At 36.4% G+C, this 19,243-nt stretch overlaps 1 protein-coding gene across 1 annotated transcript in view; it reads right to left on the bottom strand.

Moving 5' to 3' along the window:
• Positions 1-7,086: 7,086 nt before the first annotated feature.
• Positions 7,087-19,243, bottom strand: part of DPH6 (diphthamine biosynthesis 6) — a 214,199-nt gene continuing 202,042 nt past the window's right edge. The window contains exons 10-11 of the transcript XR_006293322.1: positions 11,510-11,636; positions 7,087-7,311 (exon numbers count right to left, since the gene is read on the bottom strand). The gene's annotated coding sequence lies outside the window, so the exon portion shown is untranslated. The remainder of the gene's footprint in view (positions 7,312-11,509; positions 11,637-19,243) is intronic.

Below are 19,243 nucleotides of genomic sequence, written 5' to 3'. Positions count from 1 at the left end.
GAAATCTCTCAGTTTAAGTGTGTGGTAGTCAGAGAGAGAAGGCAAATACTTGGATAATCCATAATTGGAAAGGTAATTCCTGTAGAGAGGAGAATATATACATATGCCCAGAGGAGATTGCTTTCTTTCTTTATTTTTTTTATAGTTGGAGTTGAAAGATTTGGATTTTATGAAGACATAAAAAACGACTTTGTGTAGTAATGTCTATGTTATTTGTACTTCTCTACACTAAATGTAATAAATGTAACTTGAATGTAACAATACGAGGATCAACACTGTGGACAGAGTTAATATGTGCTTATCTGAAACTTAGCAGATAAAGAGATACTGCCAAAATAAACAACCGAAAGTGAGAACGGACATTCGAAGTACATTATTGTATTACTGGAACATCTGGTACTAACACTGTCAAGTTTACATATGTTCTCAAATACTTATTTATGTAACAATCAAATGCTAAGCATTCCAGCTGCACTTGTAAACTTTTTATGAACTGAGTCATATGCACAAGCTCAGCTAAATATACTTGACAGAGGGAGGAGCGTGAGGAAACTATTAACTCTCAGAAGTGAAGTTTGATTGCAGTGGGGCCTCTGGCAATGTTACGGACCAGTGTTTGGTAGAGCTGAGCTGCTTGGCTCGTGTGAGATTGATTTCATTCTGGTGGGTAGAATCACAAATATCTAGTCAATGGTCAAAATCATGATGTGACAGCTAATTGTTTTTTTAGATACAATTTTCTCAGGAAAGAAAACTGTATACAGATTTAAAAAAAGAGAGTGGAGGACATGATGATGTAAGGTGATTAAGAAAAGGGTATTGGATTCTAAAAGTAAAAAAATATTTTCCTCAACACATTCTAGAGTCAGATAGGTGGTCTGACTGTAGCAATGCATAAATTAGAAAAGATAGCATAAAAAGACAAGGCACTTTTGCATGATGATCATCTAATATTGCTCCCAATGAAAATTAGTTTTGTGATACTTGCCTCTTTAGAGACAGAATACACAGTAACTACCTTAAACCCTTCTGAAAGAGTAAAAACGCAAGAAGAATGGAAACAAATATTTCTATGCCCTGTTTCCTTTTCTACAAACAAAAGGAAGAAGATGGACATGGCTTTTCCCAAAGTTTGCCTAATCACTGCTTTGATCCAATTTCTAGAGTATGCAATACCACAGAAATTCACCGAGTTCTTTATTTTATGAACAGCAGACCTTAATCAAAGTGATTTCTGGCAGGTTGAGGTTAAAAGGACATATTTGGAGGGTGGGAGTAAGAATCGCTTTCACCCCCAATCTCCTGGCAGGATTCTGAAAGTTCCTTTAGAATTCACCAGATGTTTCAGAATGATTCCTTGATCTGGAGGTGTGAAGACCTGTAATCTATGTGACCCTCCTGCCGATACTTGACTTATGCCAAAACTTGACATCACAGATCCTGGGCCAGGAAAAATACTATTTCCCCTTCACCTTGTGTAGCTCTAGGAAACCTAGATTCATGTTTAACCTCCTGGGGGAACTCTTAAAAATCTGAAACCCATGCTCCATCCCAGACCAGTGAAATCAGAGTGAAATGTAGGTATCAGCCGCACTTGATTGTGCACCCAAGGTTGAGGATAAGGTTGGGCATTTTTTCAGGATCATGGGATTCGTTTTATAAAAAGGGCATCGTTTTTGCAAAATAATTTGGAAGCGGTAGGCGTTCCCCATGCTCTGTCTTTTAATTAGGTCTGGAAATGTGGGAGTTACAAACACAATAGCTCTGACTCTTCAAACTCCATCTCTTCTCACATCTTGAGAACACCTTAAGGGCTGCTAAGGGACTGTCTGAGGATAGGTCGTCTAGCTTTCCAAGTCCTACAGCTTCCCTCATTTTAGCTGAAGAAGGGCTGAGCAAGAACAATGTTTTGTTTTGTTTTTTTTCATTTTTGACAAGTTATGAAAAAAGTTGCAAATTCTGCCTACACAACTATATTGTACAGTCATGAATGTGAAGGAGAGGGTGGGATTTAAGCAGGAGTTTAAATTATGAGCAGGACAGAACATACTAACCTTTTAAAAATACCTTTTAGGGCTTTTTGAAACAACGAAGAATATAAACATATACATATAAATTTCTTGCCAAGAAGAATAACCTGGAATTGAGCTTGAAGAAGAATGACTATAAATCCTGCTCTGCCTGGACAGTCCCAGTTTATACCTATTGTCTCTGTGTATTACTAACAGTACCTTCTTTGATTCAGAGTGTCCTGTTTGGATTGTGAATTACACTATGAGGGATTAGAGAGTTCAGATTGAACAGAGAACTCAGTTTAAAAAGTAGAGACAATGGGGCACCTTGGTGGCTCCATTGGTTCAGCAGCCGACTGGCTCATGATCTCATGGTTTGTGAGTTTGAGCCTGCTTGGGATTCTCTCTCCCTCTCTCTCTGTCTCTTCCCTACTTGTGCTTTCTCTCTCTCAAAATAAGTAAATAAGCTTTAAAAAAGAGTAGAGACAAGATACATGAATTATACATAGCAAATGCTCAATAAGTATCATTTGCTGTAAGACTATCGTCATTATTATTAATTCACAAGCAACATGTTTTACAGGCAGTCTGCAAGTATTAAAAGGAAACAAAACACATACTGCCAGATTTCAACCACATCTCTACAATTGAAAATTGGTTTCCTCTGCATTCCCACAAGTGGTAATACAGTGTCATCTTTGAAAATAGAGGGCGGTTTTCTTACTCCTTTTTCTATAAAAAAATGTAATTCAAGGTAATTAAAAAGGATTTTGTCTTCGAAATGTCAGAGGGTGTGTAAGATGTAATGTAAAGATAGTTTTTAATCATTACTAAATAGATGGCCTTCCTTCTATTATTATCTAAGCTTAGCGATTTATGTTCGATGGTCTGGGACAAGAAAGCAGAAAAGAAATTAATTAAAAATGAAAAAGACAGGAATGGCATTTAGATCTGCTTTAAGTACTATCTAAAATGTTCTCTTGTTTTGACTTACTCCAGAAGGAAAACTTAAAACAATGAGTAAATGAGTATAAGTTACAAAGAGGCATATTTTAGCTCAACATAAGGATTTTTAAAATAGAGTTGTCCAACAGAATGGATTGTTTCAGGAAATGATGAGCTCCTTTGCTGAAGATATCCAAACTGAGACCGGATGAGCATATGCCAAGGATGCTGCAGGAAACATTTCTGCACTGTGTGGGAGGTTAGCCAACAGAAGATGATGCCTTAGGTTCCTTCCAATGCTAAATTGTATAAGTCCTGTGACTATCACAAACATGAATAACTACCTTAATGATACAAATCCCAAGGCCTGGTTAAGAAATTAAAAAAAAAAAAAGAAAAGAAAAGCAACCAAACAACGAACTTTACTCGGGTTCTAGGGAAAACAAAGCATGTGAGGAAGCTTTTTTTTTTTGAATGTGAAGATAAGAGAAGTTGCTACATTCTAAAAGTATACGCTTTATGATAAATGCAGTTATTTTATAAAATTTAAGGCAACCAATAAAGCATGCATTTTCAGAAGATAAATGAACTGAAGAATAAAGAACCATTTGCTGAATTACCAAATTATCCAAAATAGGATAAGAAGCTAGGCAGAAAGCCACGGAAGGAAGGTTTTCCACAGTCTCACAGTCCCATGGAGAAAAAAAAAATAGAGTTCAGAAACTTATAACGGGGAGAAATCCTGATTAAAAACCCTAGGATTGCAATTAGAAACCCAGGTATCCACAATAGCAAAGCAGAGATAAAAAAGTGGTAGATTGAGCAATTACCAAATCTGCAGTTAAATCTCAGGATCAGAATAAGGTAATCTGCCAACATTGTATTGCTCAACCAGATCCACAGAGAAAGTTGACATTATCCAGAGTCACTACAGTTTAGCAAACATAGTTTTTGATATTAATAAAACACACACACACACACAGACACACACACACACACACACCAAAACAGGACAGGAGATAAAAACCAAATCAGTAGATGAGCGATTTATTGGAATTCTCAGGTTGGAAACAAAGAACTATGATTAATAGTTTTAAAAAATAAACGACATGAAAAATTTATAGATTCTAGAGAGGTAGAACTTATTTAGAAAATCAAATAGAATTTCTAGGACCAATAATAAGTGGAAATAAGAACAAGATTGGTGGGTTAAATACAATGTTGGAAACTGAAAGGGGTAAGTGATCTGGAAGAAACACCAGAGAGTATTTGGGTTGAAATCTGGGTAATAAAAGGAATGAAAATACTAAAAATTTTAGCTATAATATATGAATGAAAAAAAAGTATACTTCATGTTCAGACTGTGGAGGAGAAAAATAATAGGACAGGAAACAACTGAATAAATAACGGCAAAGGATTTCCAAAGTGAAAAGCATCAAGGCAAGGAAAGACACATAATAGCAATACTGCTAAAAACGATAAAGGAAAAAAAAGTTGAAAATAGCCAAAGGGGAAAAATATACCTTACTTTCAAAGGTACAGAAATAAGAATAATAGTTGACTTATCAATGGAAATAATGAAAGGCAGATAATGGAATGACATTTTCAAGCTGTTGAAAGACAATTGTCATCCTGGATTTTATACCCACCAAAAATGTTCTCCAAAGTGAAAGTGAAATAGACAATAGCAGACAAACAAAAAGAAAATGAAATATCCTCAATGAAATGCATACAAAAGTTAGTTCTGCTGGCAAAAGGAAAATGATTCCATTAAGATACAAAACAGACGAACATAAGGGAAGAGAAGCAAAAATAATGTAAAAACAGGGAGGGGGACAAAACATAAGAGACTCTTAACTACAGAGAACAAACTAAGGGTTGCTAGAGGGGTGTTGGGTGGGTGGATGGGCATTAAGGAGGGCATTAAGGAGGGCACTGGTTGGGATGAGCACTGGGTGTTATACTCCAGTATATTCATCTGTATATTCCAGATGAATCACTGGAATCTACTCCTGAAATCACTGTTGGACTATATGCTAACTTGGATGTAAATTAAAAATAAATAAATAAATAAATAAATTAATTAATTAATTAATGTTAAAAAACAAAATAGGAAAATGATTCCAAATGGAAGCATAGAAATTCAACAGGAATAATAAAAATGTGGGTAAATATAAATGAATACTGATGGTACATAGCAGCAATTACAACACTTTTTGGGGGAATAAAATAGATGCATTAGTACAATGATTGATGACAATAACAGAAAGGATGGTGCTATGTAGTATTCTAAAGTCCTAGCATTGTTCAGGAAGTTTTAAATGTATGGAATTATATTACGTTGTAATAAGATCAGACTGTATGGTGTATTCTTCAGGATAGGCACTAACCATAATAAAAGAATGTGTAATTAACAAACCAACAGGGGCACCTGGGTGACCCAGTCAGTGTTTGACTTTGGCTCAGGTCATGGATCTCACAGCTTGTGAGTTTGAGCCCCGTGTCAGGCTCTGTGCTGACAGCTCGGAGTGTGAAGCCTGCTTTAGATTCTGTGTCTCCCTCTCTCTCTCTCTGCCCCTCCCCTGCTTGTGCCCTGTCTCTCTTTCTCAAAAATAAATAAACATCAAAAAAAATTTTAAAAAAAAGAGTGGGGGATAATAATGAAGGAAATCTGTTTAACCTTAAATAATGTAAAGAAGGAAAAAAAGGAACATGAAACAAGTGAAGAGAAGAAAACAGTTATACACACAAATACATGAGTAATTACATTAAAAGTAGTTGCTTTGGTTAAAAAATATTTCACACTAGATTAAAAAAACTGTAAGAGGAGTGCCTGGGTGGCTCAGTCCATTAAGTGTCAGACTCTTGATTTCAGCTCAGGTCACGATCTCACGGTTGGTGGGATCAAGCCCTGTGTTGAGCCATGCACTGGGGTCTATGATGACAGTGCAGAGCCTGCTTGGGACTCTCTTACTCCCTCTCTCTCTCTCAAATTAAATAAATTAACTTTAAAAAATACAATCAGATGCTATTTATAATTGATATTCTTTAAATATAAGGATAGAGGGAGGAGCCTGGGTGGTTCAGTCGGTTAAGCGCCTGACTCTTGGTTTTGGCTCAGGTCATGATCTCGCAGCTTTGTGCGTTTGAGCCCCACATTGGGCTCTGTGCTGGCCTGCTTGGGATTCTCTCTCTCTCCCTCTCTCTCTGCTCCTCCCCACTCATGCCTTCTCTCTCTCTTTCTCTCTTAAAATAAATAAATAAACTTAAAAAAATAAATATAAGTATAGAGAAAGGTTGGAAGTAAAAGGATACAAAAATATACAGCATTGTAACTCTAAACAGAAAATCTGCTGCGTTATTCTACTTTTAAAATGGATGATAAATGATAATCCATCAGAAAGAAAACAATTCTAAATTTGCTTTCACATACCTCCAAATATCTAAAGCAAAATGGACAAAACTTAAAGGAGAAGACAAATCCTTACAACCAGTTCCATCAATTATTGGTAAAGAAGGGAAAGGAAAAATATCAGCAAAGATATAGAAGATCTAAAGAAAACTTTCAACAAACCTCCTGTAAGTGGCATATATACAGCACTGCGCCCAACAGTAATAGAATGCACATTCTACATAAATGAATATGGATCATTTTCCAAAGTTGGTCATGTGGGCCACAAAGCAAGCTACAACCAATTGCAAGAGACTAAAATCATCTAGAGTACATTCTTTGACCACTACTTACTTAATTAAGCTGGAAATCAATAACTAAAAAATAACAAATATCTTTGTTTCCTATCCTAAACGAACACTACAACAAATAAGAACAACCAGAAGTTTTCCATTGCAGAAACTGATGCAGAAATTATTTTCAAACATTTAAAACCATGCTGTAAAATAAATTTGCATTGATTTTCAGCTAATTACCAAAAATCTGCAGAGCATTTGTTTTGATTAACTTTGTATAGATGAAATAATACATGAAATTGCTTAATTGTTTTTGCCAATAAATGAGGTTCCCCTCTTAAAGATGTCACTCTACATACCTGGGATCACTAATATGATAAAGATTATACTTGAATTGAAAACTTTGTTATTAAAAAAGGGCCAACCTGTCAACTTCACATATTTAGTCAATTGCCACAAAAATAAGAAAATCTTAAGCACATCTACTAACCTTGATAGACTGACTGTATGGTCCAATGCCAGCAGGTGCTCAATGAGAAATACTCTGAACATGGAGGATTTCTTTGGGACGAGAGGGAGACCATCACCAATCTTCACGTCACTCTGGTGGGCAAGGCAATCTACTGAGAAACGTATTCCTTCCAGCAACCTAGTTTCTACACATACTCTGAAAAGTAAGCCAAATTGAAAGGAATGAGGTAAAATTAAAAAAATCAAAACCCCAAACCATGGTAATCAATGTGGAAGATCGTTTATTGTTGTGGGTTAAGTTATCGGATGGAACCTAAACATTTATTTTTTGTTCCTTTCCTAATTCTAGTGAAGCAACAGTAATACTATAAATCTAAAAATACATCTTTAGCAATGCTGCAAAGTTAGAGGGGTGCTAACAGCATACCAGAAGAGGAAGGGATTTCTGGAAGGTATGAAGCAAGACTATGAAAGAAAAACTGGGGAAAAATTGCAACAAAGTAGAGAATTTGCAAACTCAAAACAAAACAAAAACAAAGAAAGGATATTACATTCAACAATTATAACTTTCACCTCTTTGCTAGTTCACATGGGGTGATGTAAAAGTTAGTCTATTTAACCTCCAGTTCACTAAACTGATCTTCAGCCTGTTCTATTATTCAGCCTGAGTGATTTTTTTAATGTTTATTTTAATTTTTGAGAGAGAGAGAGAGAGAGAGAGAGAGAGAGAGAGAGAGAGAGGGGCAGAGAGAGAGAGGGAGACACAGAATCGGAAGCAGGCTTCAGGCTCGGGGCTGTCAGCACACAGCCCGACATGGGGCTAGAACACATGAACAGCGAGATAATGACCTGAGCCGAAGTCAGATGCTTAACTGACTGAGCCACCCAGGAGCTCCTGGCCTGAATGATTTTTAAGAAATCACTAATAATTTCATTTTCATAGCAGCTTTTAATTTTTTTTCAATTTTTCAAGTTTATTTCTTTTGAGAGAGAGAGAGAGAGAAGGGAAAAAGAGAAGCCTAAGCAGACTCCACACTCAGCATGGAGTCCACTGTAGGGCTCACTCTCACGACTGTGACATCATGTCCTGAGTCAAAATCAAGAGTTGAATGCTTAACCAACTGAGCCACCCAGGCACCCCCATAGCAGCTTTTCAAAAAAGCTATTATCTACCTCGGGTGCCTGGGTGGCTCAGTTAAGCATCAGACTTCAGTTCATCTCATGGTTCGTAAACTTGAGTCCCTCTCAGGGGAGCACGAGCCCTGCTTTGGGTGAGCCCTGTTTCTCTATCTCTCTCTCTCTCCCTCCCTTTCTCTCTCTTCCTCTCTGCCCCTAGTGGGATTCTCTCTCTCTCCCTCTCGCTCTGCCCCTCACTCACTTGCACCCTCTCTCTCAAAAAAAAAAAAAGAATATAAAAAATTAAAAAAATATTATCTACCTCAATGTCACTAAAGATATTAAATAGAATAATTTTGAAGTTTTCTTTATTTATCAAATTAACTTTGTTTCCACAAAAGTTCCATTGTTTTATTTGTTGAGTTCCTTGCCTCTTTGTGCTTGTGTTGGTTATTCTTGAATTTTGGTTCTTGGTTATCTACTCATTTATATGCAAGGATCTTGATTACTGAATATTGTTACCTGGAGTGTATTTCAAGTGACAATGTTCACCTGAACATTGTTCTGACAGCAAAGATGATTCCCTGGTGTTGGCCACACTTACAGGCTGGCTTGTGTATATACCATACCTTTTTGGTGGACACATTCCCTTGTTTTGGGGACCCCACTAATTAGAAGAGACCCTATCCCATTAAAATCTCCTTTGGGACTCTCTCATATCATATTTAGTTTTCCCAGTTTGTGGATTTATCCTGTACTTAGTAGAGTCAGCTACTTTGAAAGCAGAGTGCTGGTATAGTTGTTTTAACACCTTGTAATTAATTGGCCAACCAGACATAGCCTATTCCTCTCAGTTCCTTATAGCTGCTAATCATGGGCTTATTCCTTTTGTTTTGGAAGATCTTTTCCATCTCTATGGAGCTTTGTTGGGATATGCCATCAGTCTTATCCTATTTGCTTTGTATCTTCCAGAAATTTGTACTTCTGATAGACCCCTTCCCTGCTTTCTGTAGTTGCTATGGATTTATTATTGTTTTATATTTCTTGTGTCAGTTCAATAGAATTCTGGTAGGGAGGAAAGACAAAAGCTGTCAAAATGTTCAGTCAGTTCTCTTGAACCAGTATATAAATTTCTGTCAACTCACTCGAACTGAATGAGCAATTAAACAAATGTAATCTGATAACACTTTCTAGTTTACTGAAATGGGAGCCATCCATCTTAATTCCAACTCTCCATTAACGTTTTAGTAAATTCACTTAGACTCTGATTTCTAAACTTTCTTCAATATTAAGAAGTACACTGTCCCACTCCCCAACTCTTTCTCTCTTTTGTATCTCTAATCTTTCTCCTGTGGGTCCTTCTTTTCTTCTACAACTGATGATAAATCTTCCCTATCCCCCAAATAGCTCCTCAATTCAACCTCTCTCCTGTCCTTCACAGCCCTTTCATTAACTCTAAGCCCTATAGCGATGAACACTGCCAAATACTCACTCTTGAGGAAGTTTTCCTTGGAGTTCCATGATTCTATCTCTTTAGCAACCTCTTAGTTTAAAGTTAGTGGGATAATGGGGAGTGGAAAGAGCATAATGCCAAAGATAGAGAAGAATCATGAAAATTCATCAGGAATGGGGAAAGGATGGAAAACAATGCTGGAGCCTTCATAAGTCAAAACCTATGTTCTTTCTTTTCTTAGTCTTCATCTGCAGCAATGAACACCACTGAACCCTCTCTCTGAATGTAACTTCCTTAGAATTCCATGGTATTATTTGAACTGGGTCTTCTTCTCACCTTTTTGACAATTCCTTCTTAGTCTGAAGGTAGTCATACAATGCAGGAGGTTTCTACAATATGGAGTATAATCTGTAGGAGAGTCAAAGATTAAAAAAAATTCCTTGAAATTCATCGGAATGTGGAAGGAAAATATAGAAAATAGGACAAACAGGAAAACAGGCTGGAAGTAATATAAAGTAAACGGTGGATCTGGCCGGTCAGTGGGTTAACTCTGGGCTTCAGAGCCACTGAAGTCTGTGTAGGAAGTTGTAATCTTAGCGTTGTCTACACAGTAGAATGGCTGGCAGATGTCAGGTACTTGAGCCCCTTTCTGGAAAGCACCCAGTGAGCATTTCTTATCTCATTTGCCTAATAGTAATAGAGATTCTCATATCCTGGCCACTGTTCACTAGTTCTAGGGTGAAATGGGTAGCCTGCTCATGCCTGAAAGCTGTTCACTGTGCCACCTGAAATAGGCCCAAAACAAAGCAGATGTTCCTGGTTTCCCTGGGTAATGCCAGAATACTCTGATCATTCCTTTATCTCCTGCCTACTAAGTATTAAAACATTTTCTCATTTGTAAATCACTTTCTGCTTATTAACCTGTGCTGGGCCTTGGGTTGTTTCACAAAATTCTATTACCTAATTCTTAGAGAGTTAGAGTCTCTAAGTCTAAGAAATTTCTTTTTCCTTTCTTTCTTTTAAAAGATGTATCTCCCTGGAATAGTGTTTTGCATAAAAATTAAATGACTACCAGTCTCTAGAAAACTTCCCAGAAAATCAACTTTTCTGTCAAATTACTTTAAGCATTTTCTGTGATACAATCAAAACCATTTTCTTTTTCTTCCTTGATTTACTTTGAAGGTTAAGTATTTCAAAAATAATTGAAAAATATGATTAAATATTAGTCAATTTCCTTGGTCAGTCTTATATAGTCAAAAAAAGAACAAAACATGTAGTGTTCAGTTGTTTAAAAGTATGCCTGAAACCATTTATTTCAAGGATAAGGAAACCAGGCCAAGTGGGACCATTTGAACATGAACATAGATTGGAAGCAGAGGTGAAGGGAGAGAGTAAGAGGAAGAGTGTACTAGCTCTGCAAAGAGGCCTTCTTGACCTCATTGCCAGTACCTCTCTCCAGTATTAATTTTCCTCTGCGTATATTCCAGAATCCCTTTACTTCTCAAGCCGTACCATGAATGCATGTCTCTCTGTGTGTGGATTACTGACAATGGTTGTTAAAGAACAGTAAGAACGGCCACGTAAGATAGGGATAGAAAAGAAGCCTGTGATAACAAATTGTGCTAGGAAACCTGAAAGACACATACATTTGGAAAGCAACACAACCACTCTACTAATGGGAGAGAGCACGATAAAGGGCAGGCTTGGGAGCCAGACAGAGCAAGGCATGAAACTGGAATGGGGATTTCAACGAGATAACCAGAAAAGTGCCTCATGTCAGGCATTCGGGCAACTTTCTCTTCACATGACAGCAATAGTTACCTACCTCGCAGGCAGACAGAGGTGAATGTGGTCACATATGCTGAGTTAGCAGCCGGGAAATTCTTCACGCTTTTTCAGATAGGTGGACCAAAATGATATCTTTAAATGCCATTTCCCTAATTTAATAGGAGCTGCAGAAGAAAAGAGATTTTCATAAGTTCAGGAAAATTGTAATTAAAATTCTTCTTCTAAACAATTATTGGTGATATTTTGAGCAGGCTTCACAGAAAATATATTCCATATATTATATATATTTCTCATAATGTACTACTGTGACGGTAGCACTTGGTGATGAAATAATGCAGAGGTTGGCAAACTTTTTCTGTAAAGGACTAGATAGTAAATATTTTAGGCTTTGCAGGACAAGAGGCAAAGATGAAGACATTATATAGAACATAACACATTTTGGAAAATCTAACAAAATGTAGACAACAAATTGCTTTATTAGCAAAATTCAAAATACAACAGTAATAATTGAAACATTAAAAAATACGTCGATTAATGAGAAGAATGGAGTTCTCTTTTCTTTTGGGATAACACTTCACTCAATAAACTTTCAACGTTAGTATTCCTGACATCAAAATGGTTGCAAAAGGTCATCTGTAAAAATCATTCTTAGCTTGTGGGTGGTATCAAAAAGGCAGCCAACTGGCTTTGGTCTAAGAGCTTTAATTCATTGAAGCAGTACTCAGCTCTAAAGCTATCATGATTTGGCCTTTTATAAAAATTAAAGTGTGACTTTAAACTTCAGGTTTTAGAAAATCAATCAATTATAATTCACCAATCTTTTTCCTGATAAATTTTATATTCATAACATTAAATAAATGAATACATTTTTAGATGTTAACATTATGGAAAAATAATCTATTGGTTTTTATTTTAGCATACTTCCAGTGAGTAATCTCAATGCTTTTAATAACTCATCCCTTAGTGAACAATAGCCAGAATAAGGAAAGAAACCATTACCCAAATTTCAATTAAAACAAATTGATCTTATTTTTGACCTCTGAAATTTCTTGTAATGCCCTCTATGCTAGATCTGACATTAGAACACTTTCTATTTGATTTGCCTTAGATTGTAAATACTAGAAAATTAAGATAAATACAATTTTCTTCAAGATTGTTGATTATTTACATGTATTGCTATCACTTACTTTCTCCAAAGCTCTAGAAAATAATGAGATAAATCTTCATGGAAACAAACACCAGAAGGATTTAATGTGATAAAGAAGCTAGAAACCAGAACCACATCTGAGGAGACTGAACATTACAAATAAAACAGAAAAGGGCAATAAAATTCTTGGGATGAAGTTAATCCTGGGATGAACATTGACTTTATAGAACTCAGTTGTTAAGGAACTTGGGAGAAATTCTCTCTCCTTTAAGGTGATTCAGTTAGAACTGAGAATCACAAAGAATGCTGAGAAGATAACTGAGCAGCTAATTATCAGTAAAGTGACAAAAGGAATAGGATTTAATATATATGACATATTCTGAATAAAAGAAAATAGCTACAAAACAAAATAATAACTTACAAACAGTTCCATTTGAGGATCTTAAGCTGTTTTCTAAATTAATATTATGTCATTCTTACACACTAAAAAATTATGTCAAAATAACAATTTATTTCTTGTGCCAGCAAACAGCGATATTCTTTTCTTGCCAGATCCATTTATTTGGGCCGGGGCAGGGCACTAACTTCTCTTATTCAACATTCATTGGTGATAGTCTTTCTTAAAGTACTAAGAAAATGAATTAAAATTATTCTAATGTGTTATAGCTTGATATGCAAGTTAATACTTAAAAGTAAGCCAAAGATAAAAGGTTAAAAGTGAGATCTCTAAGCAAGGATTAAATATTTAGTCTTAAATTAAAAAAAAAAATCCCATTTATTAGAACTTCTGGCTATAAGAATTCCGAAATATTTGACTATTGGAAAGATTTTTGAGTTTCATTCTTTATATTTTTCAAAGAAAGCACTGTTATTTTTCCAAGTTCAAGTATAATTCTGCTCAAGAAGAGAGATTGGGCCCAGATGAGCTCTTGCCATTCCTTTCTGGTTGGTGATCGTTTGCTAAATGTGGCACTCAACAGCATTTACACCTAGGAGACAGAGGATACCATTATAAAGCAGAGAATCTGAAGCTCCCATGTCAGAATCCTTCTCCAACTGCTCCTAGTCTAGAAGTAACAGAGAATTAGAAACTTCCCTCACTCACATCTATGTTTTCAATAGGTCTGACAGCTGGAGATCTTGAATTGAAACTCATGTTATACAAAATACATCTACTTTTAGGATTTGGAATTTTCAACCCACAGCTATTCCCTGAGGATGACAAACAGGTGATAAAAGATACCTGACTCACTTGCTGGCAACACCTGGCTGGTTTGCTTGCCTACTGAGAACACTTGGGATGGAGCTGCTTCCACTCTTGATGGTCTAGGGATACTGAAGTCCTTGCACTACGATGCTGAGAATACTAGGTGCCCTGATTATATGCAGCTATCCCCACAAACAGTAGTAGATAAGAGATGGGCTGAAAGGTCCACTATTATTCATCGCTCCCCAGAAGATGAAGGCTATCTGCTACTGTGGCAATTTCCCTTTTCCTCCTGACAAGTCTATAGTGGGTCAGGGTGCTAAGGAATGCTACTCTGGGAGCATCAAGATGCACTTCACTGCTTTTTAATTCTTTGGAGATTATCCTTTTCATTATCCCATTGGGCTATCTGGATTTATGACACGTTAATGCCGAGAATTTTCAACTAGGAATTTCTAGCTGAAAATATAATTTTTGTCATAGAAATTGATTTGCAAGAAAAAGTTTGTTTAGTCATGCACATGTTATGAAAAAATGATTTGAGACAGCTACTTGTGAAAATTTACCTTGCCAGCAACTTTGTCAGAATCTGTTACCCTGCTAACTTTATAAGCAAGAAACAATGTAACCACAACGTTTAAAGTACTTGGTCTCTTGAATTCAGAAAATTCTCTTTCAACTAGACTATATTGAAAAAAAAAAGTATTATGGATACTTTAAAAATATATTCTTTATCATTTTTGTGTGTCCTAAATATCTTGAAAATTTGAATAACTATACAAAGCTATACCTTACCATATTAGTAAAAGTAAAAGATATTAATAATAGTTTGTGCAAATTTTGGCAAGTGTGTGAGAAAAGTTGGAATTCATGCACATTTTATAGGCATATAAATTGGTTCAACGTTTAAAGAAATTTTTTTTAACGTTTATTTATTTTTGAGACAGAGAGAGACACAGCCTGAACAGGGGAGGGCCAAAGAGAGAGGGAAACACAGAATCTGAAACAGGCTCCAGGCTCTGAGCTGTCAGCACAGAGCCCGACGTGGGGCTCGAACTCATGGAGCGTGAGAACATGACCTGAGCCGAAGTTGTACGCTTAACCGACTGAGCCAACCAGGCGCCCCTGGTTCAATGTTTTAAAACAGTAATTTAACCAAATGTTCAGAGTCCATATTTGGAATACGAAAGATACAACTTTTGGAAGATAACAGGGTCTTCATGACTTTGAGATAGGGAAATATTTTTCTTAAATGAGACACAAAAAGCATTAACCTTAAAAGACAAAAAAAAAAAAAAAAGAAAGAAAAAAAGAATAAATTGTTCACCAAAAGACATCACTGAGAATGAAAAGGGAAGCCACAGTATAGAAGATGATATTGCAACACACATCTCTGACAAAGGGCTTACATTTAAAATAGTAAGAAGGCTCTTAGTGATCAATTAAAAAGTATGACAGATAATCTTGTAAAAGAATGTACAAGAGACTTACACAAACACTTTAGGATTTCCAGATGGCTAAAAAGCAAGCAATCACAGGACTACTAATTAATACAATGAGATACCACCATGAACTCACTAAGACGGCAAGTATTAAAAAGACTGACATTGTAAGTGTTGGTGAGGCTATGGGGCAAATGGAACTCTACTAAACTGCTGGTAGGAATTCAAATTGTTTCACACACTTTAGAAAACCCAGCAATTCTACTCAATGAGAATGCATACACATGTAAACAAAAGTTCCATAGAAGAGTATTCATAGCACAATTATTTGTAATAGCCATTTAATGCCCAAAAGTCCATCCTAGAATGGATAAAGTGTAGTATATCCATACAAAGGAATACTCTTCAGAAAAAGATTTAAAAGAAAAGATGAACCCAAGCTGTCTTGACAACAACATGGAAGACTCTCATCACCATAATGTTGTGAGAAATGAAATGAAGGAAGCCAGGCACTTTGGATTCTGTGTCTCCCTCTCTCTCTGCCCCTCCCCCACTCATGCGCGCACGCGCGCGCGCGCGCGCGCGCGCACGCGCTCTCTCTCTCTCTCTCTCTGTCAAAAATAAATAAACGTTAAAAAAATAAAAAAGAAAGAAAGAAAGAAAGAAGCCAGGCACAACAGAATACCTGAGAATGAACGTTTTCATTTGTGTAGTGTTCAAAAACAAGCACTCCTAATTACCTGTGGTATTAATTGTGAGAACGGTGCTCACCTTCAGGGAAGGGGAAGGAATGGTGACTGGGAAAGTCACAAAGCTGAGGGGAGGACTTCTGCAGTCCTGATAAAGTTTTATTCCTTGGCCTGCATAGCAATTATGCAGGTGTGAGCACTTTGTGAAAATTCACTCATCTGTGTATTTGATTCTTGCTCTTTGTGTTAATACATCAAAGAGATGATACAAAGCAGTTGTATGGATTTCACTAAAGTGATTCTCCCAATATCATTTCATTCATGCACAGGTGACTGGACAGACACATTTCTTCCAGCTTCTCCATTTGCACAGCCACCATCTTCTAATAAGTTTTGGTCATGTCACCTGTATTTTTAAACATTTTCTCTCACCATCCTTTCTGTGTTACTGCATTTGTCTTTTTCTTTGAAGTGGTAGATAATAACCCTGAGAGCATCCAAGAGTAGTTTTGGGTGGAAGTTTTAGTCTGAATGATCATGTCTTCTCAAACTAAGGACGATTTTCTTCTATTTTATAAAATATCTCTCCTCTACCACCAATTTGTGTTCTGTTTATTTTAAAGTGGGGCCCACATTTTTCTTCCATATCTCTCAACTTCTCTTCCATATTTTCCAGTTTGTTATATATTCTGGGCCACATCCTTGACAGGTGGGAAATTATTAGATTATGAACTTGTTCTTCTGTTTTGAACTATATGATATGTCTCTGAAAGTCAGATTAACATATACTTGATTTCAGGAATCCAAGTAGCTTTCTGAATGAATTTATCAATATTTTTGGAAACACCTGGATTTTCATTGAATTTTTGAGTTTTTTCACTCACATATATTCAAACACAGTGAAAGAATAAAGGAAAAATAATGAAGACAATGCTCATGGATGAGTTTGAAAAAGATGCTAAATTCCGCCTTGTCAAATGTTATACAATGCAGACATTAAGTAATTAAGCTGGATTCTTAAAAAGTTAAGGTCCAATTCTGAATATGGCATTTAAAAAAAACATTCTATTTAAGGAATAAAGAATAACATCTATTCTTAGAATCTATTATAGAATAACATCTATTCTATGATGTTATTAAGATATAATATGCTTTAGACATGTCATTTTCCTATGAATGCTTTTGAATCATCTTTCTTATAGAGAATTTTGGTTTTACGTCTCGCTTAAAACAGTTTTTTGGTTTTGTTTCAATGAACATATTTGTGGGACGACAGCCAAGAAAAGGTGCCATTTGGGGAATGAAGGGGAAAACATTTTGTTTCTTTTTTTTTCTTGGGATATTTTTGTTTACAGAGAGAACACAGGTTGCCATCAAACTTCCAGATCTGAACAGCAGAGGTGACTGTCAGCATCACTTTGTTCCTAAAGTCAGTAGCTTTCCAAAACAGTGTCCTTGCCAGCTGACCTCTTTAGTTACTGCCACATTTAGACACGTTAACAAAAGCCTATTGTTTACCCTAAGTGGTATCATTTCATTTTTATGTATGGCTTGCTCAAGGTGAATTTATTTGTAAGGAGGATTACTGCTCTAGAGTTATTCCATTATTAAATTGCTCTAGCAACACTGAGAAATTATTTTCAGCCACTAATTAAAACTGAATGCAGCACCAGAACGCATCCAGTAAGTATTTGCTTTGCTTCAGCACCTAGAAAATGCTGTCATTAGGATTCCATTGGAAATAATTTATTTGACAACATCTGACAAATTTCTACACTTTACTTTTCACTTAAAATTTCATAGCTAAGTAGCTTGAGAAAAGTACCTATATTTTTTAACACAATCCTTCAATGACAGCCTTATAATGTAGGTACATCACTGACCTATGGAGAGGTCATATAGCATAGAAGTTAAAGGCAGAAGCATGAGAGCCAGAGTACTTCTGTTTATCTCACCAACTGACTACTTATGTGAATTTAGCCCAATTAATTTTTAGATACCTCAGTTTCATCATCTGTAAAATGGGGATGACAACAGTACCTAACTCATAGGGTTGTTGTGAGGATAGATGAGTTAATACAGTGCCTGGCACATAGTAAGTATTAAATAAAATCTAGCAGAGTGCTTGGATGGCTCAGTCAGTGAAGCATCTGACCTCAGCTTAGGTCATGAACTCATGGTTCATGAGTTTGGGCCCCACGTTGGGCTCTCTGCTGTCAGTGCAGAGTCTGCTTCAGATCCTCCGTCTCCCTCTCTCTCTGCCCCTCCTCTGCTTGCACTCTCTCTCTCTCTCTCTCTCTCTCTCTCTCTCTCTCACACACAAATAAACATTTTTAAAAAAATTTAGCCAATTCCTGTTTTTAGTGAGGAATCATTAGAGAGTGTCTGAAGATGCTAAATCAGTAGAGATATGCATGTATTATATAAAGTTATAAGTCATCTTCCAAAAGACCTAAAGATAAAAATTGCTAACTTTAGAAGTCAAAGGAATGATAAACCCAATAAAAATAGACGAAAAATAGCATAAAAAATAAGGGCATAAGTTAGTTAAATACAAAACCACTCTTTCCTCTCGTGCCTTCTGGCTTTGCTATTTCTGTTATTCCTGATGCTTTTTAGCAGCTCTGTCTATGATTTCAAACATTGCCTATGCCCTGTCTTCCAAGCACTGAGCATATACACACAATCACATTGAAGCTGAGGAACCTGTAAACCCCAAGAAGAGAACAAAGATCGCCACACACAAGTTCCTGTACTTTTCCATCTCTGCAATTTTTGCACTGGGTTGTGTAAAAATTCCTCAGCTTAACCTTCCAGCTCCTTAAGTTGATGTTTAGATCAGTTCTTCCTGCCATGCATCCCAATACCAAGTTTTCATTTTGTTTACAATTGACTCACTGTTACAACAGCAGCCCTTTTTGTTAAGTCAGCTGTACCTTCTGTAATTTATCTGATGCTAATGGTAATAATTAGTTTTCTTCTGCTTCTCAACTCATCTTCCCAAACAGGTAAATTATTCCTGTGTGTTGAATACGATGCCTGTCTTTTGTGCCTGTGTTGGTTTTCCTCAAATTTTTGGTGATTCTTGGTTATCACTTGATGTTTATGGATAAGCATCTAGATTCCTGATCACTGCTAGCTGCAGTATATGTCCCCAGTCCTAGTGACAATATATATATTTTTTCCTGATTCTGTGTATAAGCTCTGATTATATGGGCTCTGGCCATGCGCCCAGGCTTTCATGTGGGCTTATCTTTTGGATGCAAGTATGCCTGCTCTCGTGAGG

The sequence above is a fragment of the Prionailurus bengalensis genome, chromosome B3 (assembly GCF_016509475.1).
Source record: "Prionailurus bengalensis isolate Pbe53 chromosome B3, Fcat_Pben_1.1_paternal_pri, whole genome shotgun sequence".
Lineage (NCBI taxonomy): Eukaryota > Metazoa > Chordata > Mammalia > Carnivora > Felidae > Prionailurus > Prionailurus bengalensis.
This window is presented reverse-complemented; position numbering and strand designations above follow the sequence as displayed.